This window comes from Topomyia yanbarensis, chromosome 3, assembly GCF_030247195.1.
Source record: "Topomyia yanbarensis strain Yona2022 chromosome 3, ASM3024719v1, whole genome shotgun sequence".
NCBI lineage: Eukaryota > Metazoa > Arthropoda > Insecta > Diptera > Culicidae > Topomyia > Topomyia yanbarensis.
In genome coordinates this window covers 111305428-111314027 of record NC_080672.1, presented here as the reverse complement: position 1 = coordinate 111314027, position 8600 = coordinate 111305428, and positions in this window count along the sequence as shown.

The following is an 8600-nucleotide window of genomic DNA, read 5'->3' as shown; positions in this document are numbered from 1 at the left end:
CTTATAGCAAGCCAACAGATGTCTCTGATGACATAGGTAATTCCTATGCAGATCAACCATAAGCATTAGCTAGGTTCTTGTCTCGGGAGCAAAACTTTTCCTACCATAGTTTTTTTTTCTTGGAATGGTTGGCTTATATATTCATAATTATTGAACAAATTTCCTTTTGAGATTTCCGCTTGTTTTGGAAAGTATACCGAAATGTAGTGATGGATTATGCAAGAAGAACATTTGTTTCGTCTAGTCACCTGTCAACAATAACATTGTTTGATATACATTGTCTCTAAATTGTCAATGAAACCAATTTTTGTTCATTGTTTTTCCTGAATAAAGGAGGAAAATTGGAAAAAATTTGTGTTCTAATACCATCATTTTGTAACCTGATATTGCTGCTATCGCATGGAAAGGTATAATATTGGACACAGTTATCTATAACGCATAATTTTACGAATCAGTTATAATTCATTTTTATATGAAAACTTCTGTACACATTTGTGACACGTCATACATATTTTATCATCAATACACACTTATGACACGTATGTGAGCGACTTTGGTTTACATTTTAAGCAAAAACTGTAAATATAGTCAACCGATTTTCGCACAAATCGAGAGATTACTTCAGAAAAGATAGAAGCATCGAATGCTTTCTCCGAAAACTTCTAACATTTATAAATTTTAAGATATTGAATCTCAAACTTTAAAAATCGTTTTTCTCGAAAAGTGCTAAATGGCGCTTGTCATAAGATAGCACAACAGCGACGTACTATCGCTTTTTCGCTCGATTTCGTACCATGTGCCATTCTATTTCGTTCGCCTGCTGGTAGAGGAATTATGGGTAAAACCGACACTGTGGGTAAAACCGACAACCCACAACTTTCCCTAGAAATCAAATTACTATTAGGACGATTATGTTGAGCATTTGAAGACAAATTGGATTTACGTTAGTACGCCGAATGTCATAAAAATAAACAAAACATATGACAGCAGCGTTCTTACTCGTCTGGATGTTAGATTTTGTTGGTAGATTTTAAGGTTTTAAGCGAACAAGAGCTATTAAAATCACCCGTTTTTCAGTACATATTATTATCGGCCTTTCCTGTGATCAACTGGGTGCATTGAAGGCGAGTTTGAGAAATTCAATATTTTTCATAGATTTAAAAAAAATCGTTGTTGGGGTAAAACCGACACCCTTTGGTTAGAGTAAATCCGACACGCTGTTAATATGGTTGTGTTTACTTGTGACTCATTACAAAAGGCTATGTGACATTTCACTTACACTATTAGCAAACTATAGTTATAGCAGAAATACATAGAAATACTTGTGTTGTGTTTATTTCTTATAAGTCTTTTTAAAAATCAAAAATTGCAATTTTTGCTTATCAGATCCTATCGAAGCTTTTTCTATTTCTGAAAAAAGCTCTGCGAACCATTCTAGTGTTCTCTTGGTTTGTCATAGATGTACTTTATCGCAGTGAAGCAATGATCTTTTTTATACCCCGGTAGATCGTTGATGATCAGAGTCCCGATAAATCAAAGTCTGAATTAGATAGTTTTACCACGAAGTGAGTGTCACTTATAAGTGAATGAATCCTATTATCAGAATGTAAAACGCTTGCAAATCTTCTCCAACGAAACAAAATGACACTGAAGGTTGCAATGATGTGCGTAAGGATTATTTGGAAATATCCATATCAAGAAATAATCATGTAGCATAAAATACTCTTGTTTATAACACTACGCTTTCGAACTCACTTCCCCTCACTACATGATGAAAAAAAGTACATGTTTGCATCACACATAGGGGAGCCCGGGGCTAGTTGGTGGTTGGGGTAAGTTGGCGGAATCCCTTTTTCTCCGTTTCTATTAGACATATAGCGCTGCCTCTCATTGTGTTCTATTTTGCATGATCTACCTACATCAAAGCGGTAAAAAATGAAAACTGAAAACACCGCCAACTAGCCCCGGTCTACCCTACTCACACTTTATTACTCACGCATATAACCCATTTTTAATAAAAAAGTGGAAGGAAAATAAATAAATTAAATAAATTAAAGGGAGTATCGATCTTACCTCTATGGGGTGTCGGTTTTACCAACAGTGCCCAGAAGAAGTCACTTTGTTTTCCGAGTTTTGCAACCAACAATTTTTAATAAAATAATTTGAATGTTGAGAATTTTATGAAGAAGAATTCTGCGTATAAACTATAATTTTATTGGTTTTGTGGTAACCCAGAAGGTGTCGTTTTAACCATAATTCCCGTACTAGCATAATCAAAACGAATATTTCGTCTTTCCTCAACCATCCAACCAATGCACTGCAGTGATCAGTGTAGCCACACCTGCATTTTAAGCTTTTCATCAATAAAATGGCAACAATATTTTAAAAGAACGTTGCAAATCGGAAAAGAAGAAAAAAATACTTGTTAATTCCAAAAGTATTCCCAAAAATTGTTCTATTAGAAATCAATGATATTCCAAGACTATTGTCACCGAGAATTTTTTTCCCGGAAAATGGTTTTTCAGGAAAAATGGCAAAGTTAAAAAAATCATAGCGATCGATTTTCTTGGATATTCCGATCACAACTTACGACACAAGTTAGAAGAGGAAAACTTAAGTACATTCAATTAGATAGCGGTTATGTCTCTGACATTACCTACCCATCTAGTTGTTTATTTGATACAATCGACACTCATAGCGTAGCTTAACGGAGCCGTCGATTTTTTATATGTTTACAATATGTAGAAAAATAAACACAAATATTGTTGAATCTCGTGCACGAACTTACTTTCTTTTGGAGCTGGGATACGTTTGTCTGCTGACATTCTGCGTCATGCGAACATTTTATTCTTTCGTGTCTTTCATGTTAAGGTTGTTAAAGCTACCTTGACGTCCACGATCAGCGTAAATCCGTCGTCATTGCTATTAACTTCCTCACCGGTAGTGCTAACAGTTGATTTTGGGATATAGAGTTGTCATAATGGCCACAAATTTGGTAATCATTTATGGTACAGGTTGTAGCGGGTCAAATGGCCGTTTACGGTTTCCGTCTACCAAAACGCTCCTCAGGACGTTTTAAACGAGTAGCTTTAGCGCCACTCCCGAAGAGGACTATTCGTCAGGTTAGACTTGCCCAGCATGAAACCTAACCAGGCAGGGCAGGTTATAGAAATTGATCCCGAAATGGCACAAAGGAACGGTAGGTAAACACAAAATGTGAAAAGATACACTCCGTTTCGCGTATAGATGGAACAACTACTATATTTAGCATAGACGCAAGAGAAATGATCGTTATACCAACTCGAAAGCTCATGCACTAAAAAAAAAACGATCAGTTATCATCACAAGCAGAACTCAGTCGAACACTCTTTCCCTCTCGCTTTGTAAGTAGTAGTGGGGACTAATTCCCGATAGCCCATCGGAGTAAAACAAACACAAAGAAAATTCAAATCTACGGAAACGACGCGAAACGTGAGAAATCTTCTCGAACCAAATTCACTACACGGGAAAACTAATCAACATAAAAAATACGGATTGGACGGATTGAAATACGGCATTTTATTCTTAACCTAGGTTTTATATATTCATTGAGCTTTACATTTTTCGTGTTCCTTCCCTTTCTAGCTTTCCCCTTTCCTGTCTACCTATGTGCGGTCAAAATTTCCTGCTAGCGGATAAAGATGCGCTGAGCAGTACAAATGCGCGCTATTTCAGGAGCAGTACAAATGTGTTATTTCAGGAACAGTGTCGATCTAGCAGAGCTGCATCTAGTAGCGAATTCAAATTTGTATTTCTGACCGCACAATTCACTGACCGCACTAGCTATGCCTATCGGAAAGAAACTTTTTTAATAAATTTAATCCTAAAAAAACTTCTCACATTTTCAACAAACTACCTTTTAAAACACACCGAGATACTAAAAAAAGAACTTCACACTGCTGCCTCTTCCACGATCAGGATCGAAATGGACGAGTTGCAGTTCTGTAAATCCTCAGATAGGCGTCAAGTGATTCGAGTATTCGTAGTCAGAAGTACGTATTTTTACAAATACTACTCTTTCGACAACCATTTCTCTCGCTTGAATTTTAAGAATACTCTTTCCTCTTAACACATTCGTATCTATCCATTTCATTCTAATGCGCATTTGGGTTTCGGTGAGACGGAATATTTTTTGAAAGTTCATCCGAAATAGGCTAAAATTGCATGCAAGGGAATATTTGTACACAAGCGTCTGAATATTTCTTGATGTGATGCGTTTTGGCATAGTGAGCGTAGTGAACGAATAATGACAAAAATTACGAAAAAGGTGAACATGCTACAAGGTATTGGTATTGAAACTTTGTTTTGGTTTGGTTTTCCGTAGATGAGTTGGCAATCGGTTGACAGGCATTCTCCTCTGCATCTTCGACGCAAGGTTGTCCAGGATGTGTTGTCTGATTTGGACGTCGGAGTTTGCTCTTCATGAGTAAATAGCGTTTTTTTGTTTAAAAGTAATCCCGTGAGTTTTGAGTTATTTAATCAAGTAGTAGGGAATATAACTTTCGACCCGCTTCCTCTTCAGGAGAACACCGTTAGGAATATACGGGAAGATTTTTCTTCAAGTATCAGGTGTAACGCTATTGATACTATTTATTCTACTTCATTTACGACATACATTTGGTACTGAAGACATGCGACTTCCTTAAGTCTGAGGTACATTTTCACTTTCAGAAGTTATTCCACTTAACGAAAACTCAGTCGTATCGAAGCCAATGACCAAGGCGTTGGGTCGGAGCAAAGCCTTTTCGTCAACTTTACTTATACTGGCAAGAATAAATACAATAATTCTTTTGGTCTCGAGACAATGCAAACCATATCGAAAGGCTGCTAGTTATCGTTCACTTGACTGGAATTTATATCTGCGCGGTAGGGTTGAAGATCTAAATTGGTTTCAAATATATATTTATGCCTGATTTAGATAATCGTTGGAGGTACATATATTGGAGGTGGTTGGGTTCGATTTTAGATTCCATCAAGTGTCTCCTCGGAAAATTGTTTTTCATTATGATTCATGATTGGTTAGGTTTTTTTTGGGAAACCCTAACTCTGCTAATTTTAACCAGTCCGTTTTTGTGTTATTCACTGACACATGATAATGTTAATTATTTTCTAGATGACTTTAGTGAGGTATAAGGTGATACCAGATATCAACAGGAGATGTAATTTTGATACCATTTTGTGATGAGCTATTGTATGGTTTATTCAACAAACTAACTCTCCCCATAATTCAAGCATATATAAGGACGCTGAAATGCATTAGCAGTCATACATAGAATCAAATGGCATATTTCAGAGCAAAAAGCATCTGAAGCATGAAAAAAGTCATAGACGAAATGTGTATACCGGTTCATAAAACGAATGGAACTAGCATAGCTAAAAAGAACGACTCGCGTCTCTAATTCTGTTTAAATCACCATGTTAATTGCTTTGTTTCTGTTAAATAAAGTACCGATTTTAGCGTTTGGTCCTATGCGCTTCTACGCATTCCAAAATCTCCTCATAGTGGCGTGATTCATGTAAACAACCATAATATAGGAGACAAACTGACTTAGCCCATCCATTCAAACTGATATCCATCCACGTGTGATTCGTCCCCCGCTTTTTTCAAGTCCGAAACTAAATCAAGTAAAGCGCGCACCGAAATCATTGACCTTTACAGCTGCTACGGTTGTAATTCAGACTGTTTAGAGTCTGCAGCCATCAGTCACTCTGGACGGGGAAATGGAGACGAGTGCGCTCACCACTGACACACACACAGGTACCTACACGTACTATATGTTCAACCGAGAAGCCATCAACCCACCGACCGCCACTCGGCCGTTTGCCGTCGACCGTCACGACAGTGTTCCAACCGGCTACCGGAGTTGCAGTCACAGGCTGGACGGTAGCGTATAGAATAAGCACACACCAGATTTTTCACTGCTATGCTGCTGCAAGCCAAACCGGTGAGTGGCAGCTGAAAAACGCATTCATACCTCGGTTAAACATGCTCCAGATGTTCCGGTAGATTCTTGCACCTCCCCTGTACCAGTGCGATAGTTAGTTTTTTTTGGTAGCCACTCCGCCCTTTCTGCCTTTACCTCGGCCGAGCAGAGAGAGATGGTTTGTGTATGTGATTATGCATATTTTGTTGCTTGAGGCTCAATGTTCGATGCGTATGCGATCGTTATCCGAGACGAGGAGCCAGCAAGCCAGTCGGAACGGAGTAGGTAGTAGGTATGCGCTCTCGAGCAACCCACTTGAGAAATTACGATGCGCGTCCATAAGGTACATACATAGCCCAGGTATTAGGGAGCGGTTCGCGTAACAAACAAAAGGTTGTGTTTAAGTACCGTCAATTAAAACTCACACGTTGCGGTATTTGGTATCAGGGTTGAAATTCGGATGTTGACGCTGATTCATGTTTTGTTTAGTGAAAAAAAAAATAGAATGCGCTATCGTGTAGTGAATTTAGATTTTTGTTGCTCCAAAACGTGCATTTTTCGTAGTTATTAACGCTCAGAATCGACAGCGAAATTTATCGAAAATAATTTCATGAAAAGTTGGATTTTATGTTTCGTGTTCCACCCGTCAGTAACTGACACCAACTTACTGCCAGTTAGACGATGTATCTGAATCAACACCAAACTGGCGCCAGTTAGACAATAAATCCAAACAGTTCACACAACGTGTGTGAACGCCTAAAGCAACTGACTAGTACCGACTGATGTTTCGGTTAGCCAAGCACAGAAGCTCTGGGTCGCTTACGAGTAAGAGGAACAAATTGTTTTTTGTCATAATAGCTAAACGCTTGTGAGTATGCAACCTTTTTCAGAGGGAATAAAATTGATTAATCTATTTGCGCATAAGGGTACAAGACCTAACTTTGGTGTCCAGGGCCGCCGAGAGGGGGGGGGGGGGGACCGGAGTGTTTCCCCCCGGGCCCGGAGTTTTGAAGGGGGCCCGGATTTTTAATAGAAACTAAAATTTTGACAAACACTTTTTCGACAAAAATTTATTTGAGAATACAATTAAAAATTCAATATCTTGTGTATGAGATAACTAGAATAGCGAAAATTCTATTTGATATTTGATATCAACTATGTTTATACTAACCTAATTCTCGTATCGAAACAAGATCAGACTCGAGCGGGCATAGCGGAATTCGTACATTGAATGTCATGTACGCAGCTCACCTGGGTTCGAATCCCAACCCCGCACACAGGAATAGAGATTTGTTATATTAAATTCTTAACCTGAATGAAGAAGCGAATGACCTTAAGGTTAAAATGTCTATAATCGAAACAAAAATATGATCAGACTTGTAAGGGTTAAACAATTAAGTGGTTTGATTAGAAGTCATGAGGTTGTCTTCAAATTTCGCCGAAATGAAATCGATTTTTTTGATTTATTAAATTTCCAATCTTCGAAAGCGCTGGATTAGTATCGAAAGTAATTATTGAAAGAAAAAAAACCCTGCTTAGGGCTGCCACGCCGGTTTTCGGAGGCGAATTCCTTCGTTCAGGTAAATCCGAATTCGCCCGGAAGAATCCATTGGATTATTTTGCAATTTTGCGTGCAGGCCCTAATTGTTAAGGAGGGCCCCTCTTGGCGTTGACAAATATTTTAAAAGAGCCATTTGGGTTTACTTTACCCCATTGAACTTTCGCTTCAATGGATTAATGTTCCTCACAAAGATTCTCGAAAGAAACTGAAGTGTGATTTCACACCCCGTGTTTGTTTATTGAGGAACAGAGCAAAGCTCGGGTTATCCTTCACAGCGAGAGTGGCTGGTGCTTTTGGATTCTTTGTGAATATCCGAGAAAACCAATCACTACATCCAACTAAATCAACAAAACTATAAACAAATGCAAAAACATGCAACTAAATGTGAACGGCACAGAAAGAGGGAGTGCTTTACCAAAACATTACACACTACGGTGAATGTGAAGAAAATAAGATATTTTTCCTCCTAGTGCTACGAGCTACATAAGAAATAAAACTGTGCATATTTATTTGTTTTTAAGCGTTTCATACAATAAAAAGCAATAGAAACGCTCCAAAATTCTGTCGAGTGATCACTTTAATTCGAAATTCTAATTGATTTCAACGCATACCCATGTGTCTCTTGAAGTCTATCCCCTACTCAGTAAAATTCCGCTGGTCAAAGTGCCACTAGAGGCGGTAACCCTACCTCTATTTGAGAGCTCAATTGGTTAAATGAGTCATCGAAAACTCTTGAGATACCAAAAGAATTCGAAATTAATCCAAAAATTTAAATTTAAAATTTAATATATTTGGTTTGCCATTCATTGATACACAATCTATAAAAATCATATTCCGATACGAGATTATACCGAAACATTTTTGTAAAAGGGTCATACTCAAATGACGTAGCTTTTTTCGGCGTGTGCCGTTCATCAAGCACCATTCCTCTATATTGGCTATATCATGTTGGAGCACAGTAAAATCGAGTCCTGAGGAAATTGAACGAAAAATATTCAGATCATCAGCGTAGAGTAGTTTTCCGGATCTTTTACGGATGCAGAAATCATTGATAAACAAGAGAAAGATAAGTTGCC